The sequence below is a fragment of the Plenodomus lingam genome (assembly GCF_022343315.1).
Source record: "Plenodomus lingam strain CAN1 chromosome Unknown contig_35, whole genome shotgun sequence".
Classification (NCBI taxonomy): Eukaryota; Fungi; Ascomycota; class Dothideomycetes; order Pleosporales; family Leptosphaeriaceae; genus Plenodomus; species Plenodomus lingam.
In genome coordinates this window covers 342501-362500 of record NW_027093949.1, presented here as the reverse complement: position 1 = coordinate 362500, position 20000 = coordinate 342501, and the positions used below count along the sequence as shown (strand labels likewise).

The 20000-nt window shown below is 36.1% G+C and overlaps 4 non-coding genes across 4 annotated transcripts in view; all 4 read left to right on the top strand.

Moving 5' to 3' along the window:
- Nucleotides 1-1338, top strand: part of IAQ61_008610 — a 7105-nt gene extending 5767 nt beyond the window's left edge. The window contains exon 1 of the ribosomal RNA XR_010715545.1: nt 1-1338. This exon is cut by the window's left edge and continues 5767 nt beyond it. This is a non-coding gene — a ribosomal RNA (28S ribosomal RNA).
- Nucleotides 1339-2449: 1111 nt separating this feature from the next.
- IAQ61_008609 lies at nt 2450-4246 on the top strand. The gene has a single exon (XR_010715544.1). It is a non-coding gene; the product is annotated as an 18S ribosomal RNA (ribosomal RNA).
- A 6402-nt stretch (nt 4247-10648) lies between these two features.
- Nucleotides 10649-12445, top strand: IAQ61_008608. The gene has a single exon (XR_010715543.1). It is a non-coding gene; the product is annotated as an 18S ribosomal RNA (ribosomal RNA).
- Nucleotides 12446-12610: 165 nt separating this feature from the next.
- IAQ61_008607 lies at nt 12611-19691 on the top strand. Its single transcript, XR_010715542.1, has one exon. It is a non-coding gene; the product is annotated as a 28S ribosomal RNA (ribosomal RNA).
- Nucleotides 19692-20000: the final 309 nt, after the last annotated feature.

Here is a 20000-nt window from a genome sequence, read left to right as displayed (position 1 = left end):
TTAGGGCGTTCTATAACTTTAGGGCGTTCTATAACTTTAGGGCGTTCTACAACTTTTTATTTTTTAGGGGTAGTGTTCTATAGCTTTAGGGCGTTCTATAACTTTAGGGCGTTCTATAACTTTAGGGCGTTCTACAACTTTTTATTTTTTAGGGGTAGTGTTCTATAACTTTAGGGCGTTCTATAACTTTAGGGCGTTCTATAACTTTAGGGCGTTCTATAACTTTTTATTTTTTAGGGGTAGTATTCTATAACTTTAGGGCGTTCTATAACTTTTTCTTTTTTAGAGGTAGTGTTCTATAACTTTAGGGCGTTCTATAACTTTTTATTTTTTAGGGGTAGTGTTCTATAACTCTAGGGCGTTCTATAACCTTTTATTTTTTAGGGTTAGTATTCTATAATATTAGAGTGTTCTATAACTTTTTCTTTTTTAGAGGTAGTGTTCTATAACTTTAGGGCGTTCTATAACTTTAGGGCGTTCTATAACTTTAGGGCGTTCTACAACTTTTTATTTTTTAGGGGTAGTGTTCTATAACTTTAGGGCGTTCTATAACTTTAGGGCGTTCTATAACTTTAGGGCGTTCTATAACTTTAGGGCGTTCTATAACTTTTTATTTTTTAGGGTTAGTATTCTATAATATTAGAGTGTTCTATAACTTTTTATTTTTTAGGGTTAGTATTCTATAATATTAGAGTGTTCTATAACTTTTTCTTTTTTAGAGGTAGTGTTCTATAATATTAGAGTGTTCTATAACTTTTTCTTTTTTAGAGGTAGTGTTCTATAACTTTAGGGCGTTCTATAACTTTAGGGCGTTCTATAACTTTAGGGCGTTCTACAACTTTTTATTTTTTAGGTGTAGTGTTCTATAACTTTAGGGCGTTCTATAACTTTTTCTTTTTTAGAGGTAGTGTTCTATAACTTTAGAGCGTTCTATAACTTTTTCTTTTTTAGAGGTAGTGTTCTATAACTTTAGGGCGTTCTACAACTTTTTATTTTTAGGGGTAGCGTTCTATAACTTTAGGGCGTTCTATAACTTTAGGGCCTTCTATAAGCTTAGGGTGTTCTATAACTTTAGGGCGTTCTATAACTTTAGGGCGTTCTATAACTTTTTATTTTTTAGGGTTAGTGTTCTATAACTTTAGCGCGTTCTATACCTTTTATTTATTCTATTACTTTAGTCCTTTCTATAACTTTAGACTATTCTATACTAGTAGCTATTATATCCTTTTTATAATACTTATTATATCATACTATTATCTATTATTCTTTACTGTTAAGTATATCCTTATATTTTATAAAACCCTTTCTCTACTAGCTAGTCCTACTATACTTTCTTTTATAACCTACTAGTATTAAATAATACCTTTATATTCTTCTTTTATACTATCTCTATTTCTTGCCTTATCTATTAAGTAGATATAGATAGAGCTAATAGATCTATAGTTAATATAGATACAGTAGTTATAGTAGAGTATAGATATTAGAGTAGATATCCTTATCTATATATTTACCTACTACTAATAAAATTCCAAGTTACTCTTATCTAGCGAATACAGGTTTATGGTTTGTATGGGGCTGCGTATGTCTATATGGTTTTACATATAAAAAAGTGTACCTCTAAGCTGTTTTCCGCTGCACTAACCCCGCAACGCGAAAATTAAACCAAAACCCGTTCCTATAATATATAAGGAGGGTAAATAGATTCTTAAATACTAAATGCCTAACTAACTAACTAAGGTTAAATCTGCTGCGCGCAGTTCTTGGATTAGGCGGTTAAACTAGCGTTGTTAGGCACTAAGGGGGCAATTTTTGCTTGTGTCCACGTCTATACTCCCTATAACTCCCTATTATTAGCGCTCTGCGCCTGTTTTAGCGGCAGTTAGACTAAATTTAAAAGTTTTAGTTTTATAATAGCTAGCCTTGTTTCCTAGATTTCTGCCTAGTTTAGATTCGCTCTAATTAGTAGGTAATTAGGGGCTTAGAGATTGCTCTTCTACTTAACTAGGCAGGCCTAGGCCTATATGCTAAAGCAACCCTACTGTTGCGCCTAGTTTTGTGGTTAGCACCTGAAGTCCTACTGTTAAAGTTTTAGTAGTAGGCAAAATTTAGGGTCTGTGGATGGCTAGCACTGCCAAACTATTTAACAGATCTTGGGGGACAGCTCTACCTAGCATCCGCTCCTAGTAAGCGTAGCAAAGCGTAGGTTTTCTCTACTTAAGGCATGTATGTAGCAAGTTTGAACACGCAGAAACGCCTATTAGGCTTTGTTGCGGACTATTCCTTAAGAAACTTAGTAGGGGTAATTAAATTAGTTGCTAGTTGTAACTAGTGCCTTGTGTGCTATTATGCTAGTAGCTAGAATTGCTTCTGCGATTTCTTATCACGTACTTTCTACCTCCTTTTAGGGGTAGTGCTTGTGCGCTTTGGCGTATTAGGCATTAGAATTGTTACCTAGTTAATTCTGCTAGTAGTTATATGCTTGTCTTAAAGATTAAGCTATACATGTCTAAGTATAAGTAATTATACTATGAAACTGCGAATAGCTTATTAAATTAGTTATCGTTTATTTAATAGTACCTTACTACTTAGATAACTGTAGTAATTCTAGAGCTAATACATGCTAAAAACCCCAACTTTAGAAGGGGTGTATTTATTAGATAAAAAACTAACGCCCTTTAGGGCTTCTTAGTAATTTATAATAACTTTACGGATCGCATAGCCTTGCGCTAGCGATGGTTTATTTAAATTTCTGCCCTATTAACTTTTAATAGTAAGGTATTAGCTTACTATGGTTTTAACGGGTAACAGGGAATTAGGGTTTGATTCTAGAGAGGGAGCCTAAGAAACGGCTACTACATCCAAGGAAGGCAGCAGGCGCGCAAATTACCTAATCCTAACACAGGGAGGTAGTAACAATAAATACTAATATAGGGCTCTTTTGGGTCTTGTAATTAGAATAAGTATAATTTAAACCTCTTAACAAGGAACAATTAGAGGGCAAGTCTAGTGCTAGTAGCTGCGGTAATTCTAGCTCTAATAGCGTATATTAAAGTTGTTGCAGTTAAAAAGCTTGTAGTTAAAACTTAGGTCTAGCTAGCAGGTCTGCCTTACTACGTGTACTTGTCTGGCCGGGCCTTCCTTCTAGAGAACCTTATGCCCTTTACTAGGCGTGTTAGGGACTAGGACTTTTACTTTAAAAAAATTAGAGTGTTTAAAGCAGGCCTTTGCTTAAATACGTTAGTATAGAATAATAGAATAGGACGTGCGGTCCTATTTTGTTAGTTTCTAGGACCGCTATAATAATTAATAGGGATAGTTAGGGGCATTAGTATTTAATTGTTAGAGGTGAAATTCTTAGATTTATTGAAGACTAACTACTACAAAAGTATTTGCTAAGGATGTTTTTATTAATTAGTAAACAAAAGTTAGGGGATTAAAGATAATTAGATACCGTTGTAGTCTTAACTGTAAACTATGCTAACTAGGGATTAGGCGATGTTCTTTTTCTAACTTACTCAGCACCTTACGAGAAATCAAAGTTTTTGGGTTCTAGGGGGAGTATAGTCGCAAGGCTAAAACTTAAAGAAATTAATGGAAGGGCACTACTAGGCGTAGAGCCTGCGGCTTAATTTGACTTAATATAGGGAAACTTACTAGGTCTAGATAAAATAAGGATTGACAGATTAAGAGCTCTTTCTTGATTTTTTAGGTAGTGGTGCATAGCCATTCTTAGTTAGTAGAGTGATTTGTCTGCTTAATTGCGATAATAAACAAGACCTTAACCTGCTAAATAGCTAGGCTAGCTTTAGCTAGTCGCTAGCTTCTTAGAGGGACTATTAGCTTAAGCTAATAGAAGTTTAAGGCAATAACAGGTCTGTAATGCCCTTAGATGTTCTAGGCCGCACGCGCGCTATACTAACAGAGCTAACAAGTTCTTTACCTTAACTAAAAGGTCTAGGTAATCTTGTTAAACTCTATTGTGCTAGGGATAGAGCATTGCAATTATTGCTCTTTAACAAGGAATACCTAGTAAGCGCGTGTTATTAGCATGCGTTAATTACGTCCCTGCCCTTTGTACACACCGCCCGTCGCTACTACCAATTAAATAGCTTAGTAAGGCCTTTAGACTAGCTTAGGGAGGTTAGCAATAACTACCCTAAGCTAGAAAGTTCGTTAAACTTAGTTATTTAGAGGAAGTAAAAGTCGTAACAAGGTTTCTGTAGGTGAACCTGCAGAAGGATTATTACCTATTTTCAAAGCACTGCCGCCTTAATTAGTGGCAGTAGTCTACTTTGATTCTGCCTATGTTTTTTGCGTACTATTTGTTTCCTTAGTAGGCTTGCCTACTAATTGGATCCCCTAAAACCACTTGCAATTGCAGTTAGCGTTAGTAACACTATAATAAATTATAACTTTTAACAACAGATCTCTTGGTTCTAGCATTAATAAAGAACGCAGCGAAATGCGATAAGTAGTGTAAATTGCAGAATTTAGTAAATTATTAAATCTTTAAACGCACATTGCGCCCCTTAGTATTCCATAGGGTATGCCTATTTAAGCGTTATTTGTACCCTTAAGCTCTGCTTAGTGTTAGGTGTTTGTTCTACTTAGGACTCGCCTTAAAACAATTAGTAGCTAGCACATTAGCCTAGAGCGCAGCACATTTTGCGCCTCTTATTATAGTTGTTAGTATCTATTAAGACACTTTTTAAGCTCTTAACCTTAGATTAGGTAGGGATACCCGCTAAACTTAAGCATATTAATAAGTGGAGGAAAAGAAACTAACAGGGATTGCCCTAGTAACGGCGAGTGAAGCGGCAACAGCTCAAATTTGAAATCTGGCTCTTTTAGGGTCTAAGTTGTAATTTGCAGAGGGCGCTTTAGCGTTAGTAGTAGTCCAAGTTCCTTAGAATAGGACGTCACAGAGGGTAAGAATCCTATACATAGTCACTAGCCTTTACTGTGTAAAGCCCCTTTAACGAGTTAAGTTATTTAGGAATGCAGCTCTAAATAGGAGGTAAATTTCTTCTAAAGCTAAATACTAGCTAGAGACTAATAGCGCATAAGTAGAGTAATTAAAAGATAAAAAGCACTTTAGAAAGAGAGTTAAATAGCACGTAAAATTATTAAAAGGGAAGCGCTTGCAGCTAGACTTGCCTATAGTTGCTTATCTAGGCTTTTGTCTAGTGCACTCTTCTACAGGCAGGCTAGTATTAGTTTAGGCAGTTAGATAAAGGTCTCTATTACGTACCTCCCTTTAGGGAGGCCTTATAGGGGAGACGACATGCAACTAGCCTAGACTAAGGTCCGCGCATCTGCTAGGATGCTAGCGTAATAGCTGTAAGCGGCCTGTCTTAAAACACAGACTAAGGAGTCTAACATCTATGCAAGTGTTTAGGTGTTAAGCCTAGACGCGTAATAAAAGTAAACAGAGGTAGGAACCCTTTTAGGGTGCACTATTAACTAATCCTAATATCTTTAGAAGGATTTAAGTAAGAGCATAGCTATTAGGACCCAAAAGATAGTAAACTATGCTTAAATAGGGTAAAGCTAGAGGAAACTCTAGTAGAGGCTCGCAGCAGTTCTAACGTGCAAATCAATCATTAAATTTAGGCATAGGGGCGAAAGACTAATTAAACTATCTAGTAGCTAGTTCCTGCTAAAGTTTCCCTTAGGATAGTAGTAACGTATTTAGTTTTATAAGGTAAAGCGAATAATTAGAGGCCTAGGGGTTAAAACAACCTTTACCTATTCTTAAACTTTAAATATATAAGAAGTTCTTGTTACTTAATTAAACGTGGACACTTAAATGTACTATTACTAGTAGGCTATTTTTAGTAAGCAGAACTAGTAATACGGGATGAACTAAACGTAGGGTTAAGGTACTAGAATGCACGCTTATTAGACACTACAAAAGGTGTTAGTTTATCTAGATAGCAGGACAGTAGCTATAGAAGTTAGAATCTGCTAAGGAGTGTGTAACAACTCACCTGCTAAATAAACTAGCCCTAAAAATAGATAGCGCTTAAGCGTGTTACCTATACCCCGCTGCTAGGGCAAGATTTAAGCCTTAGCGAGTAGGCAGGCGTAGAGGCTCGTGACGAAGCCTTAGGGGTAACCCTAGGTAGAACAGCCTCTAGTGCAGATCTTAGTAGTAGTAGCAAATACTTAAATAAGAACTTTAAGGACTAAAGTAGGGAAAGGTTCTATATAAATAGTAGTTAGACACAGGTTAGTTAATCCTAAGAGATAGGGTAATTCTGTTTTAATGTTAGTGCTTGCGCCGCGCCCTTAAAAGGGAAGCTAGTTAATATTCTAGCACCTAGATGTAGATTCTCTGCGGCAACGCAACTAAGAGCGGAGACCTTAGCAGGAGCCCTAAGAAGAGTTCTCTTTTCTTCTTAACAGTCTATTACCCTAAAATTAGTTTGTCTAGAGCTAGGGTTTAATGGCTAGAAGAGTGCTGCACTTTTGCAGCGTTTGGTGCGCTCCTAATAAGCCTTAAAAATCTACTTAAAGAAATAGTTTTTACGCTAGGTCGTACTTATAACCGCAGCAGGTCTCTAAGGTAAAAAGCCTCTAGTTAATAGAATAATGTAGATAAGGGAAGTTAGCAAAATAGATCTATAACTTTAGGAAAAGGATTAGCTCTAAGGGTTAGGTACGTTAGGCCTTAGGGAGAAGCCTCTAGCGCAGAAGGGCACTAACCGCAAGGTAGGCGCCTCTTAGCGCTAGGGTGCAGACACCCTTAGCAGGTTTTAGCCGTCTAGCGTACGTTTAACAACTAACTTAGAACTAGTATAGATAAGGGGAATCTAACTATCTAATTAAAATATAGCATTACAATAGCTAGAAAGTAGTGTTAACGTAATGTGATTTCTGCCTAGTGCTCTAAATATTAAAGTAAAGAGATTTAACTAAGCGCGGGTAAACGGCAGGAGTAACTATAACTCTCTTAAGGTAGCTAAATGCCTTGTTATCTAATTAGTGACGCGCATAAATAGATTAACAAGATTCCTACTATCCCTATCTACTATCTAGCGAAACTATAGCTAAGGGAACAGGCTTAGCTAAATTAGCGGGGAAAGAAGACCCTGTTAAGCTTAACTCTAGTTTAATATTATGAAAAGATATAGGGGGTGTAGAATAGGTAGGAGCTTTGGCGCTAGTAAAATACTACTACCCTTATCGTTTTTTTACTTATTTGATGAAGCGGAGCTAGGCCTTACTGCCTAACTTCTAGCGTTTAAGGTCCTTTGTAGGCTAATCTAGGTTAAAGATATTGTTAGGTAGGGAGTTTGGCTAGGGCGGCACATCTGTTAAACTATAACGCAGGTGTCCTAAGGGGGACTTATAAAGAATAGAAATCTCTAGTAGAGCAAAAGGGCAAAAGTCCCCTTGATTTTAATTTTTAGTGTGAATACAAACTATAAAAGTGTGGCCTATTAATCCTTTAGTCCCTTAAAATTTAAGGCTAGAGGTGCTAGAAAAGTTACCACAGGGATAACTAGCTTGTGGCAGCTAAGCGTTTATAGCGACGTTGCTTTTTAATCCTTTAATATTAGCTCTTCCTATTATACTAAAGCAGAATTTGGTAAGCGTTAGATTATTTACCCACTAATAGGGAACGTAAGCTAGGTTTAGACCGTCGTAAGACAGGTTAGTTTTACCCTACTAATAACCTTGCCCTAATAGTAATACTGCTTAGTACGAGAGGAACCGCGGTTTTAGATAATTAGTTTTTGCGGCTGTCTAACTAGGCATTGCCGCAAAGCTACTATCTACTAGATTATGGCTAAACGCCTCTAAGTTAGAATCTATACTAGAACAGGGTGATTTCTGCCTACACTAGTTAGATACAAATAGGCCTTTGGCCTAGAACCTTACTAGATTAGCGTTAGCAGCCCTATTAAAGTTAGGGTTGTTAGCTAGTGTATTATAATTATATAGTGCGTAGGATTAAATCCTTTATAGACAACTTAGTTATCTAGCTAGGTCGTGTAAGTAGTTAAGTAGCCTTGTTGTTACGAGCTACTAAGCGTAAGCCTGTTGCTAGCTTAGTTAAAATTAGGATATTATGCCCTCCTTATTTGCAAAACTACTGCCTAAACGGCTGCTATTAATAGAAGGAAGAGGGCTATAGCGAACAAGTTATATAGTAATTGCAAGATAGAGAGGGCTAGAGCTAGGAGTAATCCTTGCAAAATATACAAAAGAACAGGTTGTGTGTGTACGTACCTTAGGCAGTTAATATATAGCATAGGAAGATTAAGAAAGGATTTAAGATAATCTATATAGATTTTTAGGCGGTGATCTATAACTTAAGAGCGTTCTATAACTTTTTATTTTTTAGGGGTACTGTTCTATAACTTTATAGCCTTCTATACTTAAAAATTCCTCTAGGCTATTCTATAACTATAGATTATTTAAACCTTTAGGGTATTCTATTAATATTTAAAAAAATCCTGTAGGCTATTCTATAAGCTTAGGGCGTTCTATAACTTTAGGGCGTTCTATAACTTTTTATTTTTTAGGTGTAGTGTTCTATAACTTTAGGGCGTTGTATAACTTTTTCTTTTTTAGAGGTAGTGTTCTATAACTTTAGGGCGTTCTATAACTTTAGGGCGTTCTATAACTTTAGGGCGTTCTATAACTTTTTATTTTTTAGGGGTAGTGTTCTATAACTTTAGGGCGTTCTATAACTTTAGGGCGTTCTATAACTTTAGGGCGTTCTATAACTTTAGGGCGTTCTATAACTTTTTATTTTTTAGGGTTAGTATTCTATAATATTAGAGTGTTCTATAACTTTTTCTTTTTTAGAGGTAGTGTTCTATAATATTAGAGTGTTCTATAACTTTTTATTTTTTAGGGTTAGTATTCTATAATATTAGAGTGTTCTATAACTTTTTCTTTTTTAGAGGTAGTGTTCTATAATATTAGAGTGTTCTATAACTTTTTCTTTTTTAGAGGTAGTGTTCTATAACTTTAGGGCGTTCTATAACTTTAGGGCGTTCTATAACTTTAGGGCGTTCTACAACTTTTTATTTTTTAGGTGTAGTGTTCTATAACTTTAGGGCGTTCTATAACTTTTTCTTTTTTAGAGGTAGTGTTCTATATCTTTAGAGCGTTCTATAACTTTTTCTTTTTTAGAGGTAGTGTTCTATAACTTTAGGGCGTTCTACAACTTTTTATTTTTAGGGGTAGCGTTCTATAACTTTAGGGCGTTCTATAACTTTAGGGCCTTCTATAAGCTTAGGGTGTTCTATAACTTTAGGGCGTTCTATAACTTTAGGGCGTTCTATAACTTTTTATTTTTTAGGGTTAGTGTTCTATAACTTTAGCGCGTTCTATACCTTTTATTTATTCTATTACTTTAGTCCTTTCTATAACTTTAGACTATTCTATACTAGTAGCTATTATATCCTTTTTATAATACTTATTATATCATACTATTATCTATTATTCTTTACTATTAAGTATATCCTTATATTTTATAAAACCTTTTCTCTACTAGCTAGTCCTACTATACTTTCTTTTATAACCTACTAGTATTAAATAATACCTTTATATTCTTCTTTTATACTATCTCTATTTCTTGCCTTATCTATTAAGTAGATATAGATAGAGCTAATAGATCTATAGTTAATATAGATATAGTAGTTATAGTAGAGTATAGATATTAGAGTAGATATCCTTATCTATATATTTACCTACTACTAATAAAATTCTAAGTTACTCTTATCTAGCGAATACAGGTTTATGGTTTGTATGGGGCTGCGCATGTCTACACGGTTTTACATACAAAAAAGTGTACCTCTAAGCTATTTTCTGCTGCACTAACCCCGCGACGCGAAAATCAAACTAAAACCTGTTCCTATAATATATAAGGAGGGCAAATAGATTCTTAAATACTAAATACCTAACTAACTAACTAAGGTTAAATCTGCTGCGCGCAGTTCTTGGATTAGGCGGTTAAACTAGCGTCGTTAGGCACTAAGGGGGCAATTTTTGCTTATGTCCGCGTCTATACTCCCTACAACTCCCTATTGTTAGCGCTCTGCGCCTATTTCAGCGGCAGTTAGACTAAATTTGAAAGTTTTGGTTTCATAATAGCTAGCCTTGTTTCCTAGATTTCTGCCTAGTTTGGATTTGCTCCAATTAGTGGGTAATCAGGGGCTTAGAGATTGCTCTTCTACTTAACTAGGCAGGCCTAGGCCTATATGCTAAAGCAACCCTGCTATTACGCCTAGTTTTGTGGTTAGCACCTAAAGTCCTACTGTTAAAGTTTTAGCAGTAGGCAAAATTTAGGGTCTATGGATAGCTAGCACTGCCAAACTATTTAACAGATCTTAGGGGACAGCCCTGCCTAGCATCCGCTCCTAGTAAGCGTAGCAAAGCGTAGGTTTTCTCTACTTAAGGCATGTATATAGCAAGTTTAAACACGTGGAAACGCCTATTAGGCTTTGTTATAGACTATTCCTTAAGAAACTTAGTAGGGGCAATTAAATTAGTTACTAGTTGTAACTAGTGCCTTGTGTGCTGTTATGCTAGTAGCTAGAATCGCTTCTGCGATTTCTTATTACGTACTTTCTGCCTCCTTTTAGGGGTAGTGCTTGTGCGCTTCGGCGTATTAGGCATTAGGATTGTTACCTAGTTAATTCTGCTAGTAGTTATATGCTTATCTTAAAGATTAAGCTATGCATATCTAAGTATAAGCAATTATACTGTGAAACTGCGAATAGCTTATTAAATTAGTTATCGTTTATTTAATAGTACCTTACTACTTAGATAACTGTGGTAATTCTAGAGCTAATACATGCTAAAAACCCTAACTTTAGAAGGGGTGTATTTATTAGATAAAAAACCAACGCCCTTTAGGGCTTCTTAGTAATTTATAATAACTTTACAGATCGCATAGCCTTACGCTAGTGATAGTTTATTTAAATTTCTGCCCTATTAACTTTTAATAGTAAGGTATTAGCTTACTATGGTTTTAACGGGTAACAGGGAATTAGGGTTCAATTCTAGAGAGGGAGCCTAAGAAACGGCTACTATATCTAAGGAAGGCAGCAGGCGCGCAAATTACCCAATCCTAACACGGGGAGGTAGTGACAATAAATACTAATATAGGGCTCTTTTGGGTCTTGTAATTAGAATAAGTATAATTTAAACCTCTTAACAAGGAACAATTGGAGGGTAAGTCTAGTGCTAGCAGCTGCAGTAATTCTAGCTCTAATAGCGTATATTAAAGTTGTTGCAGTTAAAAAGCTTGTAGTTAAAACTTAGGTCTAGCTAGTAGGTCCGCCTTACTGCGTGTACTTGTCCGGCCGGGCCTTCCTTCTAGAGAACCTTATGCCCTTTACTAGGCGTGTTAGGGACTAGGACTTTTACTTTAAAAAAATTAGAGTGTTTAAAGCAGGCCTTTGCTTAAATACGTTAGTATAGAATAATAGAATAGGACGTGCAGTCCTATTTTGTTAGTTTCTAGGACCGCCGTAATAATTAATAGGGATAGTTAGGGGCATTAGTATTTAATTGTTAGAGGTAAAATTCTTAGATTTATTAAAGACTAACTACTGCGAAAGTATTTACTAAGGATGTTTTTATTAATTAGTAAACAAAAGTTAGGGGATTAAAGACAATTAGATACTATCGTAGTCTTAACTGTAAACTATGCCAACTAGGGATTAGGCGATGTTCTTTTTCTAACTCGCTTAGCACCTTACGAGAAATCAAAGTTTTTAGGTTCTAGGGGGAGTATAGTCGCAAGGCTAAAACTTAAAGAAATTAACAGAAGGGCACTACTAGGCGTAGAGCCTGCGGCTTAATTTGACTTAACACAGGGAAACTCACTAGGTCTAGATAAAATAAGGATTAACAGATTAAGAGCTCTTTCTTGATTTTTTAGGTAGTGGTGCATAGCTATTCTTAGTTAGTAGAGTAATTTGTCTGCTTAATTGCGATAACAAACAAGACCTTAACCTGCTAAATAGCTAGGCTAGCTTTGGCTAGTCACTAGCTTCTTAGAGGGACTATTAGCTTAAGCTAATAGAAGTTTAAGGCAATAACAGGTCTGTGATGCCCTTAGATATTCTAGGCCGCACGCGCGCTACACTAATAGAGCTAACAAGTTCTTTACCTTAACTAAAAGGTCTAGGTAATCTTATTAAACTCTGTTGTGCTAGGGATAGAGTATTGCAATTATTGCTCTTTAACAAGGAATGCCTAGTAAGCGCGTATTATTAGCATGCGTTAATTACGTCCCTGCCCTTTGTACACACTGCCTGTCGCTACTACTAATTAAATAGCTTAGTGAGGCCTTTAGACTAGCTTGGGGAGGTTAGTAATAACTACCCTAAGCTAGAAAGTTCGTTAAACTTAGTTATTTAGAGGAAGTAAAAGTTATAACAAGGTTTCTATAGGTAAACCTGCGGAAGGATTATTACCCATTTTTAAAGCACTGCCGCCTTAATTAGTAGCGGCAGTCTACTTTGATTCTGCCTATGTTTTTTGCGTACTATTTGTTTCCTTAGTAGGCTTGCCTACTAATTAGATCCCCTAAAACCACTTGCAATTGCAGTTAGCGTTAGTAACACTGTAATAAATTACAACTTTTAACAATAGATCTCTTGGTTCTAGCATTAATAAAGAACGCAGCAAAATGCGATAAGTAGTGTAAATTGTAGAATTTAGTAAATTATTAAATCTTTAAACGCATATTGCGCCCCTTAGTATTCTATAGGGCATGCCTGTTTAAGCGTTATTTGTACCCTTAAGCTCTACTTAGTGTTAGGTGTTTGTTCTACTTAGGACTCGCCTTAAAACAATTAGCAGCTAGCACATTAGCCTAGAGCGCAGCACATTTTACGCCTCTTGTTATAGTTGTTAGCATCTATTAAGACACTTTTTAAGCTCTTAACCTTGGATTAGGTAGGGATACCTGCTGAACTTAAGCATATTAATAAGCGGAGGAAAAGAAACTAATAGGAATTGCCCTAGTAACGGCGAGTAAAGCGGCAACAGCTCAAATTTAAAATCTAGCTCTTTTAGGGTCCAAGTTGTAATTTGCAGAGGGCGCTTTAGCGTTAGCAGCAGTCCAAGTTCCTTAGAACAGGACGTCATAGAGGGTAAGAATCCTATACATAGTTACTAGCCTTCACCGTGTAAAGCCCCTTTAACAAGTCAAGTTGTTTAGGAATACAGCTCTAAATAGGAGGTAAATTTCTTCTAAAGCTAAATACTAGCTAGAGACTAATAGCGCACAAGTAGAGTAATTGAAAGATAAAAAGCACTTTAGAAAGAGAGTTAAATAGCACGTAAAATTATTAAAAGGGAAGCGCTTGCAGCTAGACTTGCCTGTAGTTGCTTATCTAGGCTTTTGTCTAGTGCACTCTTCTATAGGCAGGCTAGCATTAGTTTAGGCGGTTAGATAAAGGTCTCTGTTACGTACCTCCCTTTAGGGAGGCCTTATAGGGGACAACATGCAACTAGCCTAGACTAAGGTCCGCGCATCTGCTAGGATACTAGCGTAATAGCTGTAAGCGGCCCATCTTAAAACACGGACTAAGGAGTCTAACATCTATGCAAGTGTTTAGGTGTTAAGCCTAGACGCGTAATAAAAGTAAATAGAGGTAGGAACCCTTTTAGGGTGCACTATTAACTAATCCTAATATCTTTAAAAGGATTTAAGTAAGAGTATAGCTATTAGGACCTAAAAGATAGTAAACTATGCTTAAATAGGGTAAAGCTAGAGGAAACTCTAGTAGAGGCTCGTAGTAGTTCTAACGTGCAAATTAATCGTCAAATTTAGGCATAGGGGCGAAAGACTAATTGAACTATCTAGTAGCTAGTTCCTGCCAAAGTTTCCCTTAGGATAGCAGTAACGTATTCAGTTTTATAAGGTAAAGCAAATAATTAGAGGCCTAGGGGTTAAAATAACCTTTACCTATTCTTAAACTTTAAATATATAAGAAGTCCTTATTACTTAATTAAACGTGGACACTTAAATATACTATTACTAGTAGGCTATTTTTGGTAAGCAGAACTAGCGATGTGGGATAAACTAAACGCAGGGTTAAGGTGCTAGAATACACGCTTATTAGACACTATAAAAGGTGTTAGTTTATCTAGACAGCAGGACAGTAGCTATAGAAGTTAGAATCCGCTAAGGAGTGTGTAACAACTTACCTACTAAATAAACTAGCCCTAAAAATAGATGGCGCTTAAGCGTGTTACCTATACCCCGCCGCTAGGGCAAGATTTAAGCCCTAGCGAGTAGGCAGGCGTAGAGGCTTGTGACGAAGCCTTAGGGGTAACCCTAGGTAGAACGGCCTCTAGTGCAGATCTTGGTAGTAGTAGCAAATACTTAAATAAGAACTTTAAGGACTAAAGTAGGGAAAGGTTCTATGTAAATAGCAGTTAGACACAGGTTAGTTAATCCTAAGAGATAGGGTAATTCTATTTTAATGTTGGTGCTTACACCGCGCCCTTAAAAGGGAAGCTAGTTAATATTCTAGCACCTAGATATAGATTCTCCGCGGCAACGCAACTAAGAGCGGAGACCTTAGCAGGAGCCCTAAGAAGAGTTCTCTTTTCTTCTTAACAGTCTATCACCCTAAAATTAGTTTGTCTAGAGCTAGGGTTTAATAGCTAGAAGAGCGCTGCACTTTTGCGGCGTTTAGTGCGCTCCTAACAAGCCTTAAAAATCTGCTTAAAGAAATAGTTTTTACGCTAGGTTGTACTTATAACTGCAGCAGGTCTCTAAGGTAAAAAGCCTCTAGTTAATAGAATAATATAGATAAGGGAAGTTAGCAAAATAGATCTATAACTTTAGGAAAAGGATTAGCTCTAAGGGTTAGGTACGTTAGGCCTTAGGGAGAAGCCTCTAGCGCAGAAGGGCACTAACTGTAAGGTGGGCGCCTCTTAGCGCTAGGGTGCAGACACCCTTAGCAGGTTTCGGCCGTCTGGCGTACGTTTAACAACTAACTTAGAACTAGTATAGATAAGGGGAATCTAACTGTCTAATTAAAACATAGCATTGCAATAGCTAGAAAGTAGTATTAACGCAATATGATTTCTGCCTAGTACTCTAAATATTAAAGTGAAGAGATTTAACTAAGCGCGGGTAAACAGCAGGAGTAACTATAACTCTCTTAAGGTAGCCAAATACCTCGTTATCTAATTAGTAACGCGCATAAATAGATTAACAAGATTCCCACTATCCCTATCTACTATCTAGCAAAACCATAGCTAAGGGAACAGGCTTAGCTAAATCAGCGGGGAAAGAAGACCCTATTAAGCTTAACTCTAGTTTAATATTGTGAAAAGATATAGGGGGTGTAGAATAGGTAGGAGCTTTAGCGCTAGTAAAATACTACTACCCTTATCGTTTTTTTACTTATTTAATAAAGCGGAGCTAGGCCTTACTACCTAACTTCTAGCGTTTAAGGTCCTTTGTAGGCTAATCTAGGTTAAAGACATTATTAGGTAGGGAGTTTAGCTAGGGCGGCATATCTATTAAACCATAACGCAGGTGTCCTAAGGGGGACTTATAGAGAATAGAAATCTCTAGTAAAGTAAAAGGGTAAAAGTCCCCTTAATTTTGATTTTTAGTGTAAATACAAACCATAAAAGTGTAGCCTATTAATCCTTTAGTCCCTCAAAATTTAAGGCTAGAGGTGCTAGAAAAGTTACCACAGGGATAACTGGCTTGTGGCAGCCAAGCGTTTATAGCGACGTTGCTTTTTAATCCTTTAATATTAGCTCTTCCTATTATACTAAAGCAGAATTTAGTAAGCGTTAGATTGTTCACCTACTAATAGGGAACGTAAGCTAGGTTTAGACTGTCGTAAGACAGGTTAGTTTTACCCTACTAATAACCTTGCCCTAATAGTAATACCGCTTAGTACGAGAGGAACCGCGGTTTTAGATAATTGGTTTTTGCGGCTATCTAACTAGGTATTGCCGCGAAGCTACCATCTGCTAGATTATAGCTAAACGCCTCTAAGTTAGAATCTATGCTAGAACAGGGTGATTTCTACCTGCACTAGTTAGATACAAATAGGCCTTTGGCCTAGAACCTTACTAGATTGGCGTTGGCAGCCCTATTAAAGTTAGGGTTGTTAGCTAGTATATTGCAATTATACAGTGCGCAGGATTAAATCCTTTGTAGACAACTTAGTTGTCTAGCTAGGTCGTGTAAGTAGTTAAGTAGCCTTGTTGTTACGAGCTACTAAGCGTAAGCCTGTTGCTAGCTTAGTTAAAATTAGGATATTATGCCCTCCTTATTTGCAAAACTGCTGCCTAAACGGCTGCTATTAATAGAAGGAAGAGGGCTATAGCGAACAAGTTATATAGTAATTGCAAGATAGAGAGGGCTAGAGCTAGGAGCAATCCTCGCAAAATATACAAAAGAACAGGTTGTGTGTGTACGTACCTTAGGCAGTTAATATATAGCATAGGAAGATTAAGAAAGGATTTAAGATAATCTATACAGATTTTTAGGCGGTAATCTATAACTTAAGAGCGTTCTATAACTTTTTATTTTTTAGGGGTACTGTTCTATAACTTTATAGCCTTCTATACTTGAAAATTCCTCTAGGCTATTCTATAACTATAGATTATTTAAACCTTTAGGGTATTCTATTAATATTTAAAAAAATCCTGTAGGCTATTCTATAAGCTTAGGGCGTTCTATAACTTTAGGGCGTTCTATAACTTTTTATTTTTTAGGTGTAGTATTCTATAACTTTAGGGCGTTGTATAACTTTTTCTTTTTTAGAGGTAGTATTCTATAACTTTAGGGCGTTCTATAACTTTAGGGCGTTCTACAACTTTTTATTTTTTAGGTGTAGTGTTCTATAACTTTAGGGCGTTCTATAACTTTTTCTTTTTTAGAGGTAGTGTTCTATAACTTTAGGGAGTTCTATAACTTTAGGGCGTTCTACAACTTTTTATTTTTTAGGGGTAGTGTTCTATAACTTTAGGGCGTTCTATAACTTTAGGGCGTTCTATAACTTTAGGGCGTTCTACAACTTTTTATTTTTTAGGGGTAGTGTTCTATAACTTTAGGGCGTTCTATAACTTTAGGGCGTTCTATAACTTTAGGGCGTTCTACAACTTTTTATTTTTAGGGGTAGTGTTCTATAACTTTAGGGCGTTCTATAACTTTAGGGCGTTCTATAACTTTAGGGCGTTCTACAACTTTTTATTTTTTAGGGGTAGTGTTCTATAACTTTAGGGCGTTCTATAACTTTAGGGCGTTCTATAACTTTAGGGCGTTCTACAACTTTTTATTTTTTAGGGGTAGTGTTCTATAACTTTAGGGCGTTCTATAACTTTAGGGCGTTCTATAACTTTAGGGCGTTCTACAACTTTTTATTTTTTAGGGGTAGTGTTCTATAACTTTAGGGCGTTCTATAACTTTAGGGCGTTCTATAACTTTAGGGCGTTCTACAACTTTTTATTTTTTAGGGGTAGTGTTCTATAACTTTAGGGCGTTCTATAACTTTAGGGCGTTCTATAACTTTAGGGCGTTCTACAACTTTTTATTTTTTAGGGGTAGTGTTCTATAACTTTAGGGCGTTCTATAACTTTTTCTTTTTTAGAGGTAGTGTTCTATAACTTTAGGGAGTTCTATAACTTTAGGGCGTTCTACAACTTTTTATTTTTTAGGGGTAGTGTTCTATAACTTTAGGGCGTTCTATAACTTTAGGGCGTTCTATCTTTAGGGCGTTCTACAACTTTTTATTTTTTAGGGGTAGTGTTCTATAACTTTAGGGCGTTCTATAACTTTAGGGCGTTCTATAACTTTAGGGCGTTCTACAACTTTTTATTTTTTAGGGTAGTGTTCTATAACTTTAGGGCGTTCTATAACTTTTTCTTTTTTAGAGGTAGTTTATAACTTTAGGAGTTCTATAACTTTAGGGCGTTCTACAACTTTTTATTTTTAGGGGTAGTGTTCTATAACTTTAGGGCGTTCTATAACTTTAGGGCGTTCTATAACTTTAGGGCGTTCTACAACTTTTTATTTTTTAGGGGTAGTGTTCTATAACTTTAGGGCGTTCTATAACTTTAGGGCGTTCTATAACTTTAGGGCGTTCTACAACTTTTTATTTTTTAGGGGTAGTGTTCTATAACTTTAGGGCGTTCTATAACTTTAGGGCGTTCTATAACTTTAGGGCGTTCTACAACTTTTTATTTTTTAGGGGTAGTGTTCTATAACTTTAGGGCGTTCTATAACTTTAGGGCGTTCTATAACTTTAGGGCGTTCTACAACTTTTTATTTTTTAGGGGTAGTGTTCTATAACTTTAGGGCGTTCTATAACTTTAGGGCGTTCTATAACTTTAGGGCGTTCTACAACTTTTTATTTTTTAGGGGTAGTGTTCTATAACTTTAGGGCGTTCTATAACTTTAGGGCGTTCTATAACTTTAGGGCGTTCTATAACTTTTTATTTTTTAGGGGTAGTGTTCTATAACTTTAGGGCGTTCTATAACTTTAGGGCGTTCTATAACTTTAGGGCGTTCTATAACTTTTTATTTTTTAGGGGTAGTGTTCTATAACTTTAGGGCGTTCTATAACTTTAGGGCGTTCTATAACTTTAGGGCGTTCTACAACTTTTTATTTTTTAGGGGTAGTGTTCTATAACTTTAGGGCGTTCTATAACTTTAGGGCGTTCTATAACTTTAGGGCGTTCTACAACTTTTTATTTTTTAGGGGTAGTGTTCTATAACTTTAGGGCGTTCTATAACTTTAGGGCGTTCTATAACTTTAGGGCGTTCTACAACTTTTTATTTTTTAGGGGTAGTGTTCTATAACTTTAGGGCGTTCTATAACTTTAGGGCGTTCTATAACTTTAGGGCGTTCTACAACTTTTTATTTTTTAGGGGTAGTGTTCTATAACTTTAGGGCGTTCTATAACTTTAGGCGTTCTACAACTTTTTATTTTTTAGGGTAGTGTTCTATAACTTTAGGGCGTTCTATAACTTTAGGGGTTCTATAACTTTAGGGCGTTCTACAACTTTTTATTTTTTAGGGGTAGTGTTCTATAACTTTAGGGCGTTCTATAACTTTAGGGCGTTCTATAACTTTAGGGCGTTCTACAACTTTTTATTTTTTAGGGGTAGTGTTCTATAACTTTAGGGCGTTCTATAACTTTAGGGCGTTCTATAACTTTAGGGCGTTCTACAACTTTTTATTTTTTAGGGGTAGTGTTCTATAACTTTAGGGCGTTCTATAACTTTAGGGCGTTCTATAACTTTAGGGCGTTCTACAACTTTTTATTTTTTAGGGGTAGTGTTCTATAACTTTAGGGCGTTCTATAACTTTAGGGCGTTCTATAACTTTAGGGCGTTCTACAACTTTTTATTTTTTAGGGGTAGTGTTCTATAACTTTAGGGCGTTCTATAACTTTAGGGCGTTCTATAACTTTAGGGCGTTCTACAACTTTTTATTTTTTAGGGTAGTGTTCTATAACTTTAGGGCGTTCTATAACTTTAGGGCGTTCTATAACTTTTATTTTTTAGGGGTAGTGTTCTATAACTTTAGGGCGTTCTATAACTTTAGGGCGTTCTATAACTTTAGGGCGTTCTACAACTTTTATTTTTAGGGGTAGTGTTCTATAACTTTAGGGCGTTCTATAACTTTAGGGCGTTCTATAACTTTAGGGCGTTCTACAACTTTTTATTTTTTAGGGGTAGTGTTCTATAACTTTAGGCGTTCTATAACTTTAGGGCGTTCTATAACTTTAGGGCGTTCTACAACTTTTTATTTTTTAGGGTAGTGTTCTATAACTTTAGGGCGTTCTATAACTTTAGGGCGTTCTATAACTTTAGGGCGTTCTACAACTTTTTATTTTTTAGGGGTAGTGTTCTATAACTTTAGGGCGTTCTATAACTTTAGGGCGTTCTATAACTTTTTTTTAGGGGTGTTTCTATAACTTTAGGGCGTTCTATAACTTTTTATTTTTTAGGGGTAGTGTTCTATAACTTTAGGGCGTTC